We start from the raw sequence: 24193 nt of genomic DNA, 5'->3' as shown, positions 1-24193 counted from the left end.
AAGAAGTTGCTTTATAGGATTAGAAATTTAACGATAAGTACTAATAATATTTTATAATATTTTAATGAACTAAATGACAGTTTTACCATTTTGGGACTAAGACGGTCTTCTTCTTCGCTCCAATTAACTACAATTTACAAGTTCGAAATTAATTAATTAATTAATATTTTTCAGAGCTATTTTAGTACTTAACCTTTCAATATTTTATGGGTAAATCATTTTATTATTAAGAAAATATTTTCAAAGAACAAACTTACACCATGTTTGGTTGCCAATACACCCCTAATCGGTGGGCCCCACTTAATCCCCTCTAATACTTTGTTTGGTTCAATGTATTGCTATTACGGGTCTAATACATTGCTGATCTAATCCCCAAAATCCACCTATTTCTAATCCCTTCCTTGAGCTCAATTTAGGTGTTGCTTCAGTTTTGGTCCCTGTTTTACCCTCCCGATTCACGCTTCTGTTTTACCCAAAATCCACGTCTTCTGTTTCTTCCTTCTACCTTTCTTCTCCACTCTCCTTGCTGTCTTCTCCTCTAACATCCAGTGTGTTCTGCTCCTCTAACATCCTCTGGCATACCATTCGTGGGTGTGTTCTTCTTTTCAAGATTTTTTTTCCCTTTTAGTGTGTTTTCATAATTCTTTATTTGGTCTGTGAATGAAAAGGATGAAAATTTCTGGGTTTTTGATGCTTGGTAATTTAGGAAGCCTTTATTATAAACTTTTTGAGATATTTTTTTCTATTTATTTGAAGTTAAATGATTTGGATATTGGAATATATATTGTTTTTTCATCTAACTTTCTCAAATCCCAAACAAAAGACCCCTGGAAAGAAAAAAGGGTTCTTTTTAGATTTTGAAATAAAGGCAGAAAAATGGTGAACTGGGAGCTAAACAGTTGCTGCAATAATGGCCAAGTTACCTTTTTGGTTACAATTGGTTCTTCACTGTTGCCATTCTTGTTGTAAGCTTCTTTCTTGAATTTTTTTTCTCTTGTTTATAACGAAGATCATCTTTTTCTCTGCTACGCTTTTGGTTGTTGTAAGAAAACAATATAAACACGTAAAAACAATAGGGTAATTTTGGTAAGAGCTCCCTGGTTATGTTTGTTTGAAGGATGATATATCTACGGTTTAGTTGACTAAGCCATGATTGTTACATTTAGTTTAAAATTTAATAAGTTTCTTGTTTTGGAGAAACTATCGAATTGATGGTAATTTGAATTATGAAATAGATTAACAGTTTAAATAGTTTCTTGGTTTGCACGTTGAAGGAAATTGGGTTCTTTTCTGGGAGCATTTATGATTTACTTTTGTAATAATTGTTGTAAATCTGTTCATAAGGAACTCATAAATGCTATGGCATTTATAACAATTTTCATAAGTTGTTCATAAGGATGAGGATGCCAAGGTTTTAGGAGTTTTCTAGAAGGCTTCACTGCAGTTGACTTTCTGTTAAAAGATACAACATTCTTTGGAATTTGAACTGGTTGCCTTTGTTTGCTTAAATGGATTGACCTAATGTTTCCCCCTGATTGTTGTAGCTATGGAGAACAGTGCTGTTGCTGCCTTTTAAGCTCATTACAGTATTCTTGCATGAAGCAAGTCATGCAATTGCCTGCGAACTTACCTGTGGTCATGTAAGAAAGCCCTTTCCTTTATCACATGTCATATGAAGGGTTTAAACATGTCTTTAATGTGACCATTAGATTTTGGTTGCATAAATTTTCTACTAACCCATCTTGCTGGTTTTAGTCTTTGGATTATGGTCTGCTCAATTATCAATGTTCCTTTTACTTAATGATGTAAGTAGAAGGGATCAAGGTTCATACAGATGAAGGTGGAGTGACACAGACAAGAGGCGGTATATATTTGGTGATCTTACCTGCTGGATGTAAGTTTTTTCATCTCTAAACTCATTCTTTTTTTTTCATGGTATGTGACATAAATGCTAGAACTATGTAAGAAACATATTTTTATTTTATGAAATTTATGGAAAGATCCATTTACTCTTATTCGGACAAGATACAGCTCTCCTGCATTTATTATTGTATGTAATCTGTATATGAGTGCATGATCAAGACATGTCTAATTTGAGTGCAAGTTTGTATGTAATCTGTATACTTATGCTACTACAATTGCTTTTACATTCAAATCTTGGCTCATCATTTTGGGGGATGGCTTTGATTCTTGCATCCACAAATCTCCTCACTGCAAGAATAGCTGTTGGTTTTTTTCTTCTTGCTCTCTTTGTCGTGCTCTTTTTATGATGATCTAATATCTCGAGGAGTCAACTCCAGTGATGCCGAGATGTTTGCAGAAATTTGTCCTTGCCCCTGCAATGGAGTTGGATGGGGGTTTATATGGTGAGAAACTGACACTTGAAGTATTAGCTTTCCTGTTTTCAATGATTATTTCTGTCTTGCTGCTCAAATTCTTTTTGTACACTATTTGCAGGGGAATGATATCATTCATATTTCTTGGTGCATCAGTGTATCTAGGACTTCTCATCTTAGCTTGACCTAAGGTACAGCCTCCTTCTGAAAGGATATTTTTTCCTTTATTTGCTAGAACAAGTGATTTAGATTGAAATTTAAAGCAATAGCATGAGGCAATGTTATATTGGAGCAGCTGTGAACATTGCTATAGTTGAGTGGAAGTGAAATATGCATGATATTGTTATTGTTCCATTAAGCTGCTTTGACATTTAAGGAACCTAGCTTTGCTCTATAATACAACTATAGGCTATCTAGCTGCAACGTGATTGATGATATCTTTGTTTTTTAAGTTGAAATCCGTGCTTTATTCAACATTGCTTCTTAAAAAGTGGTAGTTTGTTGTAATCTAGTATAAACATGAATCTATCTGTTTGGTATTTATTACATTGATTTGAAAGAAAAGGCTATAAATCATGGTTTTAAAAATCTCAAGCTATTTCTTTTTCTTCTATTGTCATGTCTTGAATTTGCCATTTTAGTTTCAATTTTAGGTTTTGGGATTGGTTGAAAGTCATCTTGGTACTGGCAAGTTATTATTGTACATCATTCAACACTGTGTTAAAATGGAGGATGCCATTTTTCTTTATTCAGAACATAGTTTATTTGTTTGTAATTTGATTCATCATTCATCCAGCAATGTATTGTAATGCAATTCTGTTTTTGGTATTAGATAGTAACAACTTGGCTTCATTCTTTGTAACCCTTTCTCATTTGGGCTCAGATTCCTTTTTTTTTTCAGACTGCACTAGACTAAACCAGATTGTAAAGTAATATTATTTCCAGTTTTAATTCATTTTCAGCCCATCATTCTGAATGCTAAGGTTGCAAATATGAGTTTTGAAGGGTTAGTTTTTTTTTGCAAATATATTTAACACCATAATATACCCAGTATCCTACTTGCAGATTTGAGGGCAAAACACCACTCTTTTTACATGGTAATTCCTAAGATATTTTACTCATTCATTTCACATTTAAATAAAGGAAAAATGGAACATACCAATTTCACATTCTTTTTACATGATTTTATTAAATTCATATAAGAATATTTAATATTAAGAATTGTATTAAATTATATATTTTTATTAAATTATAATTAATAATAATTATGTTAAATTATATTTTATAGTATTATATATTATGATTTTAGAAAATTCATATAAGAATATTTAATATTAAGAATTTTATTAAATTATATATTATTATTAAATTATATTTAATAATAATTATGTTAAATTATATTTTATAGTATTATATACTATGATTTTAGAAAATTCATATAAGAATATTTAATATTAAGAATTGTATTAAATTATATATTTTTATTAAATTATATTTAATAATAATTATGTTAAAATATGATTAAATTATTTATTATTTATATTAATAATCTTATTAAAATTTAATAACAATAACAATAATCATTTACCTAAACAAATTTATGCTAAGGGTATTCTAGTCATTTTAGTTTTTTCCATTATGCTATTACACCTCTATTCCATTCAACCAAACACAAGAATACTATTACGCCTTTATTCCATTACATTCAACCAAACAATTGATTTGCTATTACGCCTCTATTCCATTACTCCTCTATTCCATTATGCCTCTATTCCAATACAGCGAACCAAACGTGCTCTTACAGCTTGTTTGGTTCACCGTGTTGGGTATGCGATTACGCCTCTATTACGCGCGCCCCACCAATTCATGCGTTTGGTTCGCTGTAATGCCCTATTACGGGCTTATGCGGTTATAGACGTAAACGCGATATTCCCTGCTTCCTGGCTGATTTGCATTCCCTTCTAAAAACCACGATTACCCTATTACGGACGCATTCCCGAAAACCTTCTCTGTTTTACCCTCGCCAAAATTGACCTGCAGCCTCTCCCTCTCCCTCCCTTTCGAAATCGCCGAAATTGACCTCCCAACAGAAGCTGTTTCTGCAAAATTACCTCTACCCTCTACCCTCTCCCTCTCCGTCCCTCCCGAATCGCCTCTCCCGTTTCACTCCATCGTCTCAGATCTCCGGCCCAACTGTTTTGGTAAGTGGTTCTTCTCTTTTTTTCATCTCGGATTTTTATTTTCTTCCTCATGATTTTTTTTATCATTTTATTTATTTATTCCCACCGATTATTCCCACCAGCCGAATGTTTTTTATTTTTAGAACTGATTTGGTTTAGTAGATTTTGCCCAATGATGGAAAACTCATTGAATGGAGCAGTTCGACTGATTTTCGCTTTAGAGCATTTACTATCATCATCTGTTGTTCAATTCCTTTTCCTCTTCCTCTTCCTCCCCTTCTGCTTCTCTATCCTTTCTGGTTCCTGTCGATAACTCTCTCCTCTTTCCCTGTTCTCTTTCTCTATTCTTTCTATCTATAATTCTATTTATCTTCTTATTGACACAGATGATGGTTGAAACTGTGAATGACCAGATATAGCTATGAGATCTGAGGGCTTTGTTGAACATTTTGATTGTAGGATTATCATTCTGTTTTTTTTCTCTCATGTGATTTGCATCTTGATTATACTCATGCGTACCCTTAGCTGAATGCATTGTTATTAGCGGTTTTCTGCAATGGGATTGTATTTTTGGCTGTTAATTGGCCCTTAGTAACTCTAGTATAGTATGGAATTGTAATGCTATCGAATAGTTGTATGATCTCATTGGATATGTTGTATGGGTCTTTAGTTTCATTTATCTTATGAACTATGTCAATCTCACTGGCAATGTCATACTTGAAATTAGTATTTCGTTGCTAGATGAAGCTTCATTTCCTTCTTGATGCTTTTATTGCGTCTATTTCATCAATTATTGTATCCGTTTCTTCTTTAGTTGCTAATTTGAAACCATTAAACATTTTAATTGTCTGAAAAAATATTGTGAACCCTTTTTCTGGTTTAATCCCAACTGGTATTTGTAAGTATGTTACCTTCCTAGTGATTCACTATGGTTCTAGTCAATATTTCACTGCTTTTGATACCATCTGTGTGACATATGCTTAATGAATTTCAAAGGTTTTGGCATGTGCCCAATGGCGAGAAGAAGCTGATACATTGGATAGTTCTTTTGCTACTTAGTCTTGTTGTTGTTTACCTTTTTCACCGAGCTCTAAAATTATTGATTGGAATGAAAGTCATGAGCATCACTATTGTTGAATTATGTTACTAAAGTTATATTTCTTTCTTTGAAATATATCTTCCTTTATTGTTGTTATAGGACTTTTAGGGTATCTAAAGCTTGATTAGAGCCTTGGTGACCATTGTACCTTTTGCTTTCTCAGTATATACTCTTTTAGTAAATCATAGTTTTTTTCTTTCAATGATGTTATGTAGGGTTTTAGAAACCTGTGCCTTGGGTTTCATTAAGACTTATTGCTGCTTTTGCCCCATGATGGAAAACTCCTTTTTGATTGAATGGTTCTGGTTTTCTATTCTTCTCAGCCTTTTGCACCCACCTCCTTGTGGAGGTTCACAATATTTTCAAGGTTCACAATATGCTTACTGCGTCTACGATTCAGGTTTAGTTTTTTTAACCAAATCCTTGTGGCATTTGAATGGCAACCTGTTGTTTGTATTTTACGGAACCTATATATATAGACCTCATATTGTTGAATGAATTGCATGCTTCTGCCCTTGTTATTTGTTCTTTCTTTTCTTTTGCTCGTTCTTTTGCTTGTTCTTTTGCTTAAAATGCGGCTGTCTGTCACTAGGTTGATTGGTTGATTAACTGTTTGATTGACTGTGATTCCTTTGCTGTAACTTTACTTAAAATGCTTAGAAGTGTAAATTCTTTTGTATATTAGCACCCTTGTTAAATTTCTTACAAGTGAGGTTCCAGTAAATTGATGTTCTATGTGAACTTCTGTAGGTATTGGACTGTTAGCTACCGAATTGCTCCAGACATAAATCGTTGGCAAGCTGAAGCTGTAGTTGCATTTCAAGAGGTATTTTATAGTTGCAATAACAGTAAATTGGACTGTTTTTTATGGTTTACTCCATAGTAATATTTTTATAGTTATATTTTGCAAGTGTTGATGTAATAAGTCGATTTTTATTGGTATTGAATTATTTGAATTTGGGATCGAATTTCTTAAGTTGAGGTATTTTGTAAATTTTAACCGAGCAATTACGAGACGTGTACAACGCATTAATTAAATGTGTATATTCATATACAACTCATTAATTAAATGTGTATATTCATATACTACTCATTAATTAAAAATATTTCTAAATAATTAAAATTAAAAATATTGTTTTAATAATATTACATATATATTGACTTTTGAACCATTATAAATTAAACCTAATCCAATCATGAGTAAATAAAATAAAATAAAAATTGAATCATTACATATAATCAAGTAAACAAATTGATTAAAAAACATATGGATAATATATTAAAATTGGATCATTACATATAATCAAGTAAACAAATTGATTAAAAAACATATGGATAATATATTAAAATTGAATCATTAGATATAATCAAGTAAACAACTTGATTAAAAAACATATGGATAATATATTAATTGGATCATTAGATATAATCAAGTAAACAACTTGATTAAAAAACATATGGATAATATATTAATTGGATCATTAGATATAATCAAGTAAACAACTTGATTAAAAAACATATGGATAATATATTAATTGGATCATTAGATATAATCAACTTGATTCTAAACTACGATTAATGTTAAATTTGTAACATTGTTGTACATAATTTAGTTAAGATTCTAAACTAGTATTGTTCATTCTAAACTACGGTTAGTGTTTTTTTGTTTTTTGTATTGTACTAAACTTGTTGAATTATAATTTGATTTCTTTTCATTCTTCATGTGTTATAATTTTATTCTTTATGAGTTTTTTTTATTCATGATATTGAACTCAATTTTAATTTTATAAAGTGTTTACCTTTTGATTCATGATATTAAACTTAATTTTAATTTGTTTTTTTTCTTAAGATAATTATGTCAGGTGTTTCGGAATCAAATGTTCCTTCCCAATTTTCTCGAGGAACCAAAAGAAAATGGGTTCCAGAAGAAGATGCAGCATTGGTTTCCTGCATGGTGGACTTGCACAATATTGGAACATTTAACGCTGATACGGGGTTCAAAGCCGGTTACTTAAACGAGTTGGAAAAAATGTTAGAAAATGTTTTACCTAATGCAATGTTGAAGGCTAGACCTAATATCGAGTCAAGGATTAGGTTACTAAAAAGGGATTGGTCAATCGTGTATGACATGCTTAATGGCCAAAACAACAGCGGTTTTGGTTGGGACGACCATAGGCAGATCGTTGTTGCTGAAGATGCGGTTTGGGACTCTTATTTAAAGGTAAGAATGAGTTCAAGTCTTGATTATCTTATTTTTACCAAACTTATAACTAATATGATTTCCTCATTTTTGTAGAGTCATAGAGAAGCCGGTTAGTTCAGACATCGTAGTTTCCCTTACTACAACCAACTTACTGCCATATACGCAAAAGATCGAGCGACTGGGAAAGACGCTCAAACAGCGCAGACGTTCTTGAAGAAATAAATGCTGAGGATGTACCTGCTGCAGATATTAATGAAGAAAGAAACGAATACTATGACTGTGATGCTAATGTCTCTTTGGATGACATGGATGTTTCTGCTACGGAGCCGCAACCAGACAGAAACCAAGGGGGTTCATCATCTTCAAAGAGGAAAAAAAAGAATTCTGATGCAAGTGGTCATTTTTCTTCTTCAGTTAATGATGCAACCACTTTATTGGTTGAAAACATGCGGGCAATTGGCGAACAAATCAGTAGGAGTATTGCCTCCGATGTGGTAGTTCACCAGGGCATCCAAGAAAAAGCGGCAAATTTATATCCAACCTTATGTGAAATAGAAGGTTTAACTATGGATGAACGGTTTCAAGCATTGAGTAAAATTCCAGATCATCCAACTCAAATGGTAGTTTTCTTTAGTTTACCTTCTGATGTACGGTTGGAATGGGTCAGAAGATTTCTTGCTGACCATTAAAATTTATGGTTTTGTTGATGACATTTTCGTAATTTTTTCTGTTTGTAATATTTGGGATGGTATGTCATATACAATGTTCTAACTTTTTGATGTGGCAAAACTGTATAACATATGGATTGTGACATAGAATTTTATGAATCTCATTTAACCTTTTGTTAATATTCATTGTTATTATGTTTACGCAAAATACAATTCTAAAGTTATTTATTACTGCTAATATTTTTTATTGTAGAATAATTAAATTATTTGTTCCACAAATGATATTTTAGCACATTAAATATGTATTGCAGTTTAATAATAATAAAGTAGATTATAAATTATATTTAATAATAATTATTTAAATTATATTTTATAGTATTATATATTATGATTTTAGTAAATTCATATAAGAATAAGAATTTTATTAAATTATATATTATTATTAAATTATATTTAATAATAATTATTTTAAATTATATTGTAGTATTATATATTATGATTTTATTAGTAAATTCATATAAGAATATTTATTAACAATTTTATTAAATTATATATTTTATTAAATTATATTTTATAACAATTATGTTAAAATATGATTAAACTATTTATTATTTATATTAATAATCTTATTAAAATTTAATAACAATAACAATAATCATCTACCTTAAAAAAATTCTGCTAATGGTATTCTAGTCATTTTAACTTTTTTCCTTATGCTATTACACCTCTATTCCATTCAACCAAACACAAGAATACCATTACGCCTCTATTCCATTGCATTCAACCAAATAAAATAATTACCTATTACGCCTCTATTCTATTACAGCGAACCAAACGTGCTGTTAATGTTTGGTTTTATCTTGTTACTGAAAGCCATGCATTTTATTGCTTAGTTTCTAATATGTGCAGATGGGAAATAATGACATTAAGTATCATGATTGATAAGTGCACCAAATGATTGATGAATTGACCCAACGAAAAGACATTAGCCTCACATTTGCTGCTCTCTTAAATGCCTTTGGCTGTTATAAGGTTCAAATCATTGTAAATGTGAAAACGACAGGTTGTTAGATTTTCGATTGCATTATTGATCCTTGACGGTGATACCGATACTGTGGAAGAAATATTATTGTACTTATTTTTTTATGTTAATAATTAATATAAGATTTTTCTACTACCAAACAAAAATGAATTTAGGAAAGAGAAGTTGAGGCTGATGAGATTAACATGTGTTAATATGTTGGAATTTAAATTAATTTCACTTTGTCATAGGTGTAAATTTATGAACAGGTAATCACTCAATTCATTTATCTATCAATTCTTAAAAAAAAATGAAGGATTTCGATTGGTCAAGGAAAGTCAACACCCAAAAACTTGTTCAACGCTCCCCTCAAGGTAAGCAATGTGCAACAACGTCTAGCTAGAACAAATGGCGATCAAATGTTGTTTTCTCCAGGGGCTTGGTGAACGCATTTGCCAATTGATCCGCAACAAGAACATATATATCGTTAATTGCGAACAAAGGGAAAGTCCACAGCAATATGTTTCATGCGACTGTGAATGATTTTCACATAAGTAACTCCAACATTATCACAATAGATTGTTGGAGATTTCTTTAACGAATGTGAAGTTCTAGCAACAAGTTTATAACCCAAGTGGTTTCTGTCACAACATTTGCAACCGAACAATACTTTTCTTCGGTTGAAGAGTGAGCAACAATATGTTGCTTTTTAGTTGATCAAGCAATTGGGTTAAGGCCAAAGAATATAATGTAGTCGAAAGTTGAACTATGGTCGTCAATATCTTATACAGACTGAAGTCATTGCTACGGATGATACGAATGGCTTAATGAGAGGTATCATGAAGGTATTTGCGTGCCCTTTTAGCTGCCTTCCAATGTAACTCAAAGGGTGCATGCATGTACTTTGAAAGCTTGTTGACAGATGAATTACATGATGAATACAGGTTGCATTGGTTGGTGTTGCACCATCAGTAATGCAAAAACTCTAGGTGTTGCTCATGGTATTCTTGGCCAAATTGCAATTTTTCATGTTTTCTTCAGCTAGCAGATAATTGATATGGTTAGTTTTGATATTCCAGACTTTTGATATAACAACATTTAAGATAAATTATATATATTATATTTCCTAAGTCATTTGGTGATATGAAAATTTTATCAAACATTTTCAAAGTATTTTCAAATATTTACAATAATACTTAAAAACATGTTTTAAATGTGTTTTAATTTATCTAAATGTTTTTGGGATAATACCAAAGTTTTCTAAGGTGTTTTAAAATATTTTTAAGGGGCTTTGGCATGTATGTCTCGAGACATACGACTATGTCTTGAGATCTGAAAACTTCGAAGCAAAATTCCGCTTCAAGAGCTACATGTCTAGAGACATTAGCTATTATGTCTCGAGAAATAAGCCAGTTTGTCTCGAGGCATAGCCTGCCAATAGCTATTTTTCAACCATGTCTCGAGACATCTTAACTAGGTCTCAGGATATACGTTGTAGGGACATTTTTTAAGCCCCAAAATTAATTCTTTTAACAGCCATAAACGTCCACAAACTTGTTCCTTGATATAAATACACTTCAAGAACACCTCAAGACTAAAGAGAGAGATATCTAAGCATCAAAATAAATAAAAAAGTATTCAAATCTTTATCCTTTCATTTTTCTTGTAAATATTCTCTAGGAGCTTATTGCTAGATCTTTTATAACTCTCATTTCATTTCTTTGAGAGCTTAACTTTTGTAAACACATAACTTTTAGAAGTCTCTTTGTTTACTCTCTTTCATATCACAATTGTAAATTGAGAGGGTTTTATTTGAGCAATAAAAACCAAGAAGGGTTCTAGTTCAACTATAAAAGATAGGAGAAAATGTTCTATTTAAGACCTAAGAAAAAGATAGTGTTGTAACATTCTCTTTGAAATGTATTAATTCTAATCGTGAATTGGGAACCCTTAATGGTGGAAAGCTAAGATAGTGGAGGTAGACAATTGGATCCAAACCACTATAAATTGAAGTGTCTAAGTTTTTTTTTTCATTTTCTTATCATTTAGAAAAATTTGTAGAGATTTTAAAATACTATTTCACCCCTTGGTATTTTCGAACATAACATATATAGAGTTTATTAGGCTATCATAAAACCTCAACATAAGAAAGAAGGTCAATTAACTAATATCTTTAATCGAAAATCATGTAGCAAGTGAAGACATAACAATGTTTACAAGAATTGACTTATTATTTGTAATGATGAACAAGTAGGTAGACCATTGCTTGAGGACAAATGAATTTTTAGTAGAGATTGGTCATATCCTAATTTCATAAAACTAAATGACTATAGATAGCTAGTGAGTTATTTGTACCAAGCCAATGGTGCATGTTTCAGCCCATAAATACATTTTTGTGTAACTTGGAAATGTAATTTTAAATTTTAAAGTCCGCAAAACTTGGGGTTGAGATATATATAATCTACTTCTAAGTTACCTTTCAAGAAGGAATTATTGATTTTAAGTCAATAGAAGTTCCATTTGTGTTGAATTGCAGTAGAGAGAATTAGCCACACTGTCACCGATTTAACTACTAGGTTGAACGTTACATGACAAGCCACTCCAGGCACTAAGTGAAGCCTTTTGCAACAGGGTGGCCCTTATATCGATCAATGGATCCATTTTATTTTTATTTTTATTCTAAATAGTCATTTACACTACACAATGTTCTTCATAAGGTCATTATAACAAATTCCAATTTTGGTTATGTTTTTGTGCATCAAGCTTAGCTTTCATTGCATTTCACCGTTCAGAGTGTTCGTTGGCTTGAGCAAAAGTTTGATGAGTGTTGTTTGGATGAAGAAAAACCATGAGATCAAAAAAATTGTGCTATTATTTTTGTAATGAGTTATCATTTGATTTGATGGATTGGTAGGTAAATTTGATTCAATGGGGGTGTTAAAGTTGGTTGTAGTGCTTTTAGTATAGTCAGTGTATGGTGAGATAAATGTTGGTTGAGGGTAATGCTAGAGTAGGAACATTTGGGTTTTGAAAGTTGTTAGTAGGGACATTTTTGGTAGATTGATTCTTTAATGGCATTTGGTGAGAGTAAACAATAGGGGATCGACTGAGTTCTTAATTTTGTAAACGATGGATGGGTTGGATTGTGATGGGTGAAAAATTTTGTTTCTAAGTAGCATGATTGTGAAGGGAGAAAGTAGTGGTTAAAGAGGATGGTTTGTTGGAGTGTTGCTTAGATGAGGATGGTTTCGTTGAGTGGCTTGTGAAGAGGAGAGGGTGTTTGTTGCTAACTTTGTGGAGATAGGACTTGAAATGTTTAAACTAAAATAGACAAAGGTATTCTAGGTTTGGTTTTGAATCAGTAGTTTATGTATTTGAAGAAGAATTAGACATGGGTATATACCATGTTAAAATTTTAAAGTTTTTTTTGTTGGAAAAAATCCAATTTGAAAATGTGTTTTTGCATAGCGAAAAATTAAAATTTTGAAAACCAAGCTAGTTTGTGATATTTATAGCAATAAATTTTTTCTAAAATCACACATGTGTTTTAGGCTAAACGTGTCCTTGTAGTTCCCGATTTTCAACCAAGCAACCTTCTCCACTATTCTCATGCCACGAACTGCTTCGAGTGTGGACTTGAACAAATTTTAATCAAACATAGAACCATAAATTATTTACTTTACTTTCAGTAGGAAAGCAAAAATCTCTATTTAATAGAAACCGGTAGCATTATTATTCCTAAAAATAAAATTTATACTTAGAAATAAATTCTCACTATTTTCGAGTAGAATAACATCTCAAAGTTGTGTAAAACTTATTGTGTATTTAGTCCTACCTGTGCCATCTATTTATAAGGAGAAGAAGTGAAAGCCTTGTTGAAATAGTAGAAATATATTTAATAGAAAAACAACTTCCTAGACGAACTAAGAGAGAGATGGGAGGCAACCCTAGTTAAATGTGCTAGGGTTTGACGTCCCATGTATCCAACATGAGGGGCTTTTGGGCCACTCCCTTATCAGGTTCAATTATGAGTGCTTCCTAGACTTTTAACCCAACACTTTATAATTCAATTCGACCCAATACATGTTTTTCTATTTTCTAAAATAAACATCATTAATTAATTAATTAATTAATTAATTTCCCAATTAAATAATTTTCTAAACCTGATTCCAATTCCGGTTCAATTAAAATTATGTCAATTTTACCATAAAAGAATCTATAAGGAAATATATTTAATTTTTCTACATTCAACGGATTCATAATGACCAATTAGTTTAATTCTATTTTTGAGCTTTAATTAATTAATTAATTAATTATTCGAAAAACCATAAATTAATTCTCAGGTCATTTCCATACTTAGTAAGAAAACCACATTCATTTCTAAATGTTTCCTATTTCTCTAACTTTATCATTTCTATCCATTTATGTTCATTTGATTCAACACGCAATTCATTTATGGTTTCAATGAGTTAGCGGAGGGAGCAATCGGACATATGTGATTACGGTTCAAATGATTTATAAGTAAGTTCCAACTTTTCACCTACTAATTATAAACTCATTTAGTCACGAAGTCATTCCACTATATTATTGTGACTGAGCTCTCCCTAATGACATACCATTATGAAAGCAACTTGATCAGTGCTCATCCAATGACCTTATCATAAGCGTGTTGCCCTTATAGAATATCCTTAATCTCTCTGGGATAAATCTTATCTCCCAATATGATCCTATTTTATCTCATGGTAACTATTACGCCTTCTTTCATGAAAAGTCAATCACTATCAAATAGTAATTAAGTAATTCATCACAATGACGAACGACCCGTGGCCACTTTTTTACTTTTCGTATATCATGTAATGCCAATGAGAGAATATCATTTACCCATGTCTTTGGCCATGAATTCCACTATAGTGAATGATGCTACATATTGTAGAATTCGTGTACCTAACGCACAATTTTCGGTTCCTTATCTTTTTGAACTCGGACTTTTACTTACATCAAAGTATATGAGTCATGCATACATAGTCCATCATCCACTTAGGATTAAGGTATATCACACTATGAGCGTCACAAGTGAATAAATCCGTAAACGAAATTAGGATCTATTCTTCTTGGGTCCAATCTGATGTATTGTTAGTCTAGTCATTCACATCTATGTCTCTGTCTTCTAGGAGTCATCCGCTCCAATGCCCAAGATAATGCATCTCCTTAATTGGACTTGATAGATGACATATTAGTCTTTCATTCGGTTTGCTCATTTCTGATTAGACTAAGGACATGTTTAGATTCATCTACTAATATAAGTTATCTTTCTGTATTATGATCAGACTACGTAATATTGCTTAATATTAGTTTAAATATTAGACAAGCGGTGAGAAAATATTTGCTTCTATTTTGTTTTGCATGCAAAAACCACATGAGGATATAATACAAAAAATATTAATGTAATCCATGAATCATTTTATTAACCAATCTGTTCGAAAAATTACAAGTTTACAAATAAATATACTACACCTAGGCAGTAGATCCAACATTGTTTCATATTGGAAAATACAATTTGAAAAGGGAAGATTGTTTAAAAAAATTGTACATATCTAGACAAATATACTTTAAAGAAACCCACATAAACACATGGTTTAAATTTAGGATCTAGTTTATTATCGATATATGGCTTAAGCCAATGATAGCAAAAAAATTGAGAACTTCTTAATGACTTGTAATCAGGACTTTTATTTTAAAAAAATTGTTACGAAGACTTATATTTTATAAGTGAGTTGAAAGATGATTAATGATGTAACTTTCATGTTGACAGGCAAAGGACCATAAGTTTGATGAGAGAGAGACAGAGTTCATGTAAAAGAGTTCTAATTGTTTTCATTATATGTTGATGTCGACATTTAGCAAAATCTACTCTTTGAGGTGTATATGGAGATGTTACGAGGCGCTCAATGCCTTGAGAAGAAAGATATTAGTCAAGGCTTGGCACGAATTAAGGCTTTTTAATCTCCTTCACTATCAAATTATTATTTTTGTATTAAAATGGTTTTACATTAAAAGTTTCATCACTTTTGGTCTTTGGAGTATCTAGCAAAATATGTTTTGAAAATGGGATAAAGTAACATTTAGCCCCTGAACATGGCAACTTTTCTCACCTAGGTCATTGAACCTTTTTTGGTCTACGTTAGTTTTAGAATTTGGCTTTTTTCCCAATTTGGTCACTAAACTTGGATTTTATTAAGGTATGATGATGCCATCACCTAAAAAATTTTAATTATAAAAATTGTTAGAATTTATTTATAATTTATAATTTTTTTTAGATTTTATATCAATTTTAAAAAAATTCAAGTAATGATATGACTTAGTTTTAGCGTACCACATCATTACCCCTGAACGTAATCCAAGTTTAGGCCAAATTAGGAAAAATTGCCAAGTTTAAGAACTAAGCATTGCTTTATTGAATATTGGTCAACAAAAATACAGTAACATTTTTTTTTGAAGGATGAGACTAGAGATGGTCCCCATAAATTTCTAAAAATGGTTTGGGGTAGTTTAATGCTAGACAAAGTATATTCTTTAAAAGGTTGCTAATAAGCTTTATTGGCTGAACAAGAATTACCAAAATGAGAATTTATTTAAAATATTGACACGAGGGTGCTCAAGGTGGTAGTGCCTCATAGTAGCTGGGATGCTTGTAATGACTGGAAGAACTTATGGAGATATAGTTCATGGAAAGTTAGGCCACTCGTAGAGGCCATCCTTACTCTGCTTTTGTACTAAAAAGGTCATTTTTTTCAAATACTTCACAAAAAAATGATGAGGAAAAAAAATCTATTACTGTTAGATTATCTTTACAAAAGTGTGAAATGGAATCAAATTTTGTTTAATAGAAAGTGCACAAGGAATATGAGAAAGCTTAAAAGTATTGTTTGATGCAAAGAGCGTAGTTGTCCCTAAATGAGTCTTAGTAATTTGTTTGTCTTTGCTTATAGAGATATCATATTTCCAAGATATTTAGTGAAGCCATATGGTTTTGCAGTGATGTGATGAGTGGCGTCGAAGTCTAGCATCCAAGGGGTTGGCATTAGATTTTCAATTAGATACATAATTAGCTTGAACCATTAAATGATTATGTCATTGTGAGTGAAATGCATCAACAATGTGGCCAAAAAATTGTGAATTTGATAGTGAATAAGATCTAAGAAACTTTGTGAGTTGGTGTCTTGCCAATTTGTCGAATGATTATTCTGGCGTTATAGTTTATTAATGTTGGTATTAGGGGGTAACAACTATTTCAATTGTCATAGTTTGGTCAATTATGTATGGCAACTTTGTAGTGATTGGGCATGGATGTCTCTTGATTCCTCATGCTGGAGGAATACTTCATGATCAAGCAAATTTTCATAAAGGTCTTAGTATGAGATAAAAGTGTAATGCGTGCGAATTGCGACCAATATTTCTTGATACTCATTTCTCAGACCACAAATGATAAGGAAATGTGCGGAACAAGATCACAACTTTGTGCAAGTGCATATTTGGCCTAGGGCTTTAGACGAATGAGGAAATTTGGATTTTGATTCAACCTGAAATGCAACAATCCAAGTTAGATATAATTGGATAAAAGAGAAATAAGCAAATAGATTGAATAATTAATAAAGAACAAGTAAACTAAATTGAGAAATGAGGGTTCTTGAGAACCCAAGTTTATTTGAAAGAGAAGACCTGTTCTTAATGAATTTGGAACAATTCCAGGCTACCAATTAAGGGAAAACAATAATTTAGAATAAATTTAAAAGAATAATGATTAAAACCAAATGAAATCAAAATGTCAAAAGAAGATTCAGCCAACCAAGAACAATGAAAACCCAAGTGTTTGGAATGATTTGGGACATTCTTGATGAAGGAGAAAGCTGACAAATGAAGATCTAAAAAAAATAAACAAAACAAATTAGTACTTTAACACAATTGAATGGAAAAGAAACCTAAATTGAAAGAAAGAGAGAGGAGGCTGGAAAAGAGTCCAAAAATGATCAAATTAGGGTTTCTTGAGTGAGAAGAAATAATTCTTGAACTTCAAAGAAGCCCTCAATCACATTTGAAAATAAGAAAACAAAATCGTATTAGAATGAAGAATTAAGCAAAATAAAAATTGTTTTGTAACAAAAAGATTCAAAACAACAAGAAAAGAAAAGAACTATTTTTCTTTAATGATTCTCGATTTATTAATGTGGGAGAACATCTTTTCTTGATGAATTATAACCTGAAATCCAATAAATCAAAGATTATAAATAATTAAACAAGACAGAATAGAAAAAAACAAAGAAATGAAATAAAAGAGATGGAAAAAATGGAGATGGCGTGTGGAAAGTCCTAAGGAGCCTTGGAAATAAGATGAATCCACAACTCCCTTCAAATGTCTCTAATTTTCCCTCCAAGGAAAAATACTTGGTAAGAAAAAACTTGAAGATGATTCCCACAATTGAAAAGATTGTTAAAACTCTTCTAAAAGAAAACTCAAGAGAAATTTTTTAAGATAAAAACTCGAAAAGAATTTTATTAACACAAAAGAGAAAGTTGTTGCATGAATTAATAGGGGGTGGGACACCTTAGTTATAGCCTTCCAATTCCTAACTAATCTCCTAATTAAGGAATGTGATAAGCATGACAACTCACTAGCTAACTAACTAACTAACTAATTAATTAAAACATGAAAAAATGACTAAGTGTGTAAATATGAACGAAAATTTGTCCAATGGTCTAAATGGGCTCCTTGGGTTGATTTTTTTACATGTTGATCCACTTATTAAATAAAATTAAACAAAAATATTAAAATGTTTAAAAATTGGGCCACTTTGACAATTTGGCATGATATTCAATGAAGTCATTCTCCAAACTTCATGATGGGATTGTGGACATCCCAATGGGCCAATTTTCAAGAACTTGGAATTGTGATCCATTCACTCCCAAAATTGGCTCATTTAAGCTTGTACATGTAATCCATCATACACCGATTTTAATATTCAATTTCTTGGACCAAAAATTCTAATATTTGAAATCTTGATTTTCTTAATTCTTGAAATCACTTGAAATAAGAAAACTGGAGCAAAATTCAGTTTCTTGATTTACTTGAAAACAAAAAAGTGAATCTAGGTTGTCTTTTCTCTTTGTATGCGCTTCTAAGGCCTTTGTAACAAAGTCTTGGATAGTCTCGTTCAATCTTTCCTTGATCTGCTTTGTTTTTTACTTTGTTATTAGGTCTTGAGTTAAAGAAAGCCCATCACATCCATGGGCTTAAGATTGGGCCCTGAAACTCACATCAACAAAGAATGTGAGCTATTAGTTCTTTATTGAGGATTTGGGTTCCAGCTTTGGCAAGTTTGTCAACAAAAAAATGAATACGATCTAGATAGACAATCATGGGAAATGTTTCCTTTATGAAGTGAGCTAGCTAGTTTAAAAGGTTGAAAGCTCTACTTTGTGACTTATTAGTATAGGCTAATGTTGGAAAAAATTCAGTTTGAAAATGGTTTTCTTGCATAGCAGAAAATTAAAAATTTTGAAAACCAAGCTGATTTGTGATATTTGTAACAATAAATTTTACCCTAAATCACACCAGTGTTTTTGGCTAGACGGATTCTTGTTGTTCCCGACTTTCAACTGGATGACCTTCTCTGCTATTCTTGTACCACAAATTGCTTCGAGTGTGAGCTTTAATGAATTCGAATCAAAGACAGAACCATAAATTATTTACTTTACTTTCAATAGGAAAGCAAATCTCTATTCATTAGAAACCGATAGAATTGTTATTTTGAAAAATACAATTTATACATAGAAAATAAATTCTTACTATTTCCAAGCAAAATAATAATATCTCAAAGTTGTGTATTTAGCCATGCCTGTGCCATATATGTATAGGGAGAAAAAGTGAACCCTTGTTGAATTAGTAGAAGTTTATTTCAATAGAAAAACAAAATTTTAGTTCAACTAGGAGAGAGAGGGGCGGCAAACCTAGTTAAATATACTGGGTTTGTTGTCCCGTGTATTAACATGAGGGGCTTTTGGGCCTCTCCTTTATCGTGTTCAATTATAAGTACTTCCTAAACTTTTAACCCAACACTTTATAATTCAATCCAACCCAATACATGTTTTTCTATTTTCCAAAATAAAAATCATAAATTAATTAATATCCGGATTAAATAATTTTCTCAAATCAATTCTAATTCCATTAAAATCATGACAACTTTTTCGTAAAAAAAATCTATGAGAAAATATATTTTAATAGTTCTACATTTAATTGATTCACTTTGACCAATTAATTTAATTACATTTTCAAACTTAAATTATTCAATTAATTAATTAATTAATTAATAATTTAAAAAACCATAAATTAATTTTCCAGGTCATTTCCATTTGGTGAGAAAATCACATTCATTTCTGAATGTTTTCCATTTCTCTAACTTTATCATTTTTATTCATTTCTCTTAATTTGATTCAACATGCAATTTATTTTTGGTTTCAACGAGTTAGCGGAAAGGTAGATTGGACATATGTGATTAAGGCTCAAATGGTTTATAATTAAGTTCCACATTTTTTCCTATTAGTTATAAACTCGTTTAGTCACGAAGACATACCATTACGAAAGCAACTCGATCAGTACTCGTCCAATGACCTTGTCATAAGTGTGTTACCCTCATAAGATATCCTTAATCTCTTTAGGATAAATCTGTTCTCCCATTATGATTCTATTTTATCTCATGGTAACCATTACATCTTCCTTCATGAAAATTCAATTACTATCAAATAGTAATGAAGTCATTCATCAAAAAACGAACGACTCTTGGACATCATAAAAAGTATATTAATTTAAACATTAGACAAACAGAGAGCCAATATTTGCTTCTATTTTGCTTTGCATGAAAAAAACCACATTAGGACATCATAAAAAGTATATTAATGTAATCCATGAATTATTTTATTAATAAATTTATTCGAAAAAAATTACAAGTTTACAAACGAATATATTACACTTAGGGCACCAAATCCAAGAGCTAAGTGGAAAGATCCCAAACTCAGTGGCCAAAGTCGACAGTGGCAACCATGGATGCTATTGTTGGATCCACAGATGCCATTAAATTATTTTGTATGAGCTGATCTTGATGAAACCAAATGGTTTAGTTAGGATTGATTTGTTTGCGGTCATCTATAGTGCGCAAAGGGGCTAGTTTAGAACCGTCAAGATGGGCAAAGAGATCATGGCCATGCATGAGCATTTAAAACTATAATTTTCACATCGAGAAATTGATACTACTAGTTAATTTTATAGGTAGTTAAAAGGTAATGAGAGTAAAAAAATGGATCAAGCTTATATGAGCATGGATATCTCTAATACCATGTAAACTTACGAAAAGACAATAGAAAACTGGTATGATTTCTTTCATTCACTAGTTAGTTCTTAAAACACAATATAGTGGTGACAAACTATTAACAATTTCCATGATACTCTCTTACGACAAAAAAATTTTATTCAAACAAAAACTGAAAGATTAAGAAACAAAAAACATAAGTTAAAGAAGTGGTCAAAAAAGCCAAAAATTAAGTAATAGTCAAAGACTTGTTCAACACCAACGGTGAAAGCTTAAATTTTTAATTAAAAAAAAGATATGCAGAAGATAAATTATAAAGGAATATATTGGTCAAATTTTGATTTTTGCTCATTTATTATGCTTAAATATGATATTTAGTTTATGTATTTTAATTTGACAAAATTTATCTCTATATTTTATAATATCATTAGTTCATAGTTAACACTTAATTATTGAATTAGAATGTTGCCTTGGATTTATTTTTAAATGTTAACATAAAAGTAAAGAGATCAAATTATGAGAAATTAATATATACTAAATAGTGAATTTGTGTATTCTAAAGGGACTAAAATTAAAATTTGACCAATATGTTCAAAATTTAAACTCATTTTATCCTACCTCCTCAAAATGTTATTCTTAAAACTTTTTTTTTTTTGAATCAAGAAAATCTATGTGCATTAAAAGAGGAAAATCAGAATAAGTAAACTTTAAACAGTTATCATTGTCATGACCTAACAACTGTCAAAATCCTACTAGCAACCATGACGGTGCCTCAGATTTCTTAAAGGAAGAAAGAAAAAGAAACAAATCCCTAAGGAAATAAAAAAGTTTTCCTAAAAAAATAAAATCCACTAACCTATCATTTCCTAACCCAACAGTTCCGCTTTTTTGCACAAGAAAACATCCCCAGAACCGTCTGGTCTTCTTCATCGCTGCATTTTCCATAGAAATCCATACCAGTTCTCCCCAAAAAACTGAGTTCGTCGGAGAAACAAGCCATTTTATCAAAGAAACCATCTCCAGACTCAGCATGATAGTACGAAACTTCACCCCTCTAGAAATATTCTTCTATTGTTCATGATGGTAGGTTCCACTTCCAACAGAACCTCTTCCATCTAGTAGATCGGGGCTAAAAGATCAATAGCTCTTGCCGCTAGACCATGCGCTTTTTCATTTACCTTTCGTAGAGTATATTCGAAAGATAAGTGATTGAAGCTAGTTCTCTTACCCTTTATTTCATCAATTATGTTACCTATCACTGATCTATCCTTTGAATCTAACCGTATTTTTTTAACAACGGTTAAGGCATCTCCCTCCACCACAAGATCTCGAAAACTCATTTCTTCCCCAAAAATGATGGCTTGAAGGCAAGCTTTCGCTTCCGCAGTTGTCAGATCTCCAGTGCTTCCTAGTGGGTAAGCACAATAGCCCATAACAAGCCCCTCATGATTCCTTATAATAATCCCTGCAATTGCTCTTTTTTCCTATTGATAGAATGCTGCATCGAAATTGATTTTAACTTGTTTTACCTTGGGGGTCTCTAGCAATCCTCCTTTGATTTTATGTTAGACTCAGTTATGGATTTTAGTTGATCAACCTCCAAAACATAAGCTTTAATGAAATCCACAACCTCTTGTACCCTTTCCTTTTTTCCCTCGTGATAGTATTTGTTTCTATTGTACCATATTGCCCAAAGTGTGACTGTCATGACTGAACACATGACTACCCAAAATGAAAATTATTGTTATTAAAAAATAAGACTAACCATTGTTTCCAATCTTGCTCTGTGTTTATTTGCGAGGTGTCCACCCTGACCCCTTGAAGGACCCTTCTTGTGAACATGCAATCTAAAAATAGACGTTCTACAGTTTCTTTATCCTCCGAGCAGATTAGACAAAATGGATCATTCCCGAGTCTACGAGTCTTTAGATTACTAAGTTTCAGAAGATAGTTGTTAGTTAATCTCCATAGATTTATCTTTATCTTCTTGGGGATCGAGAGATTCCAAATATTTGTAAAATAAGCTTTTGTATAATTTGTTTGGCTTGTATCATAATTATTCTGTAGTGGTAGGTCTTCTATGACTAGCTATTTGTATCCAATTAGAACTGTGTACTCGCCCTATTTGTCTCCTTGCCATATCAACTCGTTCAGTTGTGTCCCACTCACCAAGGGGATAGATAGGACTGCCTCGACTTACTTCCAATCGAGTAAATTCCAGACAGCTTCATAATTCTAGGTTAAAGAGTCTTTGTTTATAAGATCTGCTACTTTAGTATAGTTTATGTTTATATTCTGACCCTTTATTTTTCCATCTCCAGGGGTACGCAGCAAAGCATCATTCCAGATATTTGTTGATTCACCATTTCCTATCCTCCAACCCATGCTTTTTTTTAGTAAACAACAGGAACCCCAAATGCTGCGCCAAGTAAAAGAGGGTTAAGCTCCTAAACCTACATTCAAAAATTACCTCGAGGATAATATTTTAATCTCATAACACACACAAACAAACTACTAGGGTTGGTGATTAGCCTCCATCCCTGTTTAGCCAACAAGGCTAATAGGGGGTTGCGCGCGGACCAAGATCGAGTTGTCAAGTCACGGGAAATTCCTACGATAATGATAGACACTCGGATCCCAAGCCGAATCTACAAAGGAGAACACAAAGCAGAGAAATAAACTCAAAACCCATCAAACCAAATTGAATCAGAATTAGGAGGCTTGGGCGGCAAGATCTATTCAAGAGTATGACTAAGGGACGTTTCTTTAATGCCAAGAATGGTGCCGAACAGATTCTTGAAGATTGGAATGGCTGAAAACGCAACAAGAGAAATTAAATCAAGTTAATCAACCAATCGACATAAACAGAAACAATTAAAGAAGAAAGAATAGCAAGAAAGATGAATAAAGTCCTAAGAAGCCTTGAAATCAAGAAAGATTTCACAACTCCCTTCAAACGGCTCGAAGTTCCCCTCCGATGTAGAACAACGGCAAGAAGAAGGCTGAAGATGGCTCCCACAATAAAAAAGATTGTTAAAACTACTTCTAAAAAAAACTCAAGAAAAAATTCTTGGAGAAAACTCGAAGAAAATTTTTCACTCAATAAAAAATATAATTTCAATGTATTGTGTTTGTGGGTGGCTGACCAAGCCTTACATATATAGGCCTACTACTACTTTCCTAACCCTATTAGGAAAACTAAGAAAAAACCTAAATGTTTTACTTTTAAAGGAAAATTCGGCCAAGGCCTTTAAATGGGCCTCTTGGAATGAATGTTTACATAGAATTTAATTCATAAAGTCTAAAAATTAAACTAAGTATTTAAA

At 31.7% G+C, this 24193-nt stretch overlaps 1 long non-coding RNA gene and 1 pseudogene across 2 annotated transcripts; both read left to right on the top strand.

The window, feature by feature from the left end:
* Nucleotides 1-861: 861 nt before the first annotated feature.
* Nucleotides 862-2659, top strand: LOC107950840 (uncharacterized; annotated as a pseudogene).
* An 18854-nt stretch (nucleotides 2660-21513) lies between these two features.
* On the top strand, nucleotides 21514-23719 carry LOC107949801 (uncharacterized). Of its 2 annotated transcripts, none has more exons than XR_005911345.1 (2): nucleotides 21514-22282; nucleotides 23189-23719. It is a non-coding gene; the product is annotated as an uncharacterized lncRNA (long non-coding RNA). The 2 variants fall into 2 exon arrangements; XR_005911346.1 differs by having other exon boundaries at nucleotides 21514-23106.
* Nucleotides 23720-24193: the final 474 nt, after the last annotated feature.

The sequence above is a fragment of the Gossypium hirsutum genome, chromosome D03, assembly GCF_007990345.1.
Source record: "Gossypium hirsutum isolate 1008001.06 chromosome D03, Gossypium_hirsutum_v2.1, whole genome shotgun sequence".
NCBI classification, from domain to species: domain Eukaryota; kingdom Viridiplantae; phylum Streptophyta; class Magnoliopsida; order Malvales; family Malvaceae; genus Gossypium; species Gossypium hirsutum.
This window is presented reverse-complemented; position numbering and strand designations above follow the sequence as displayed.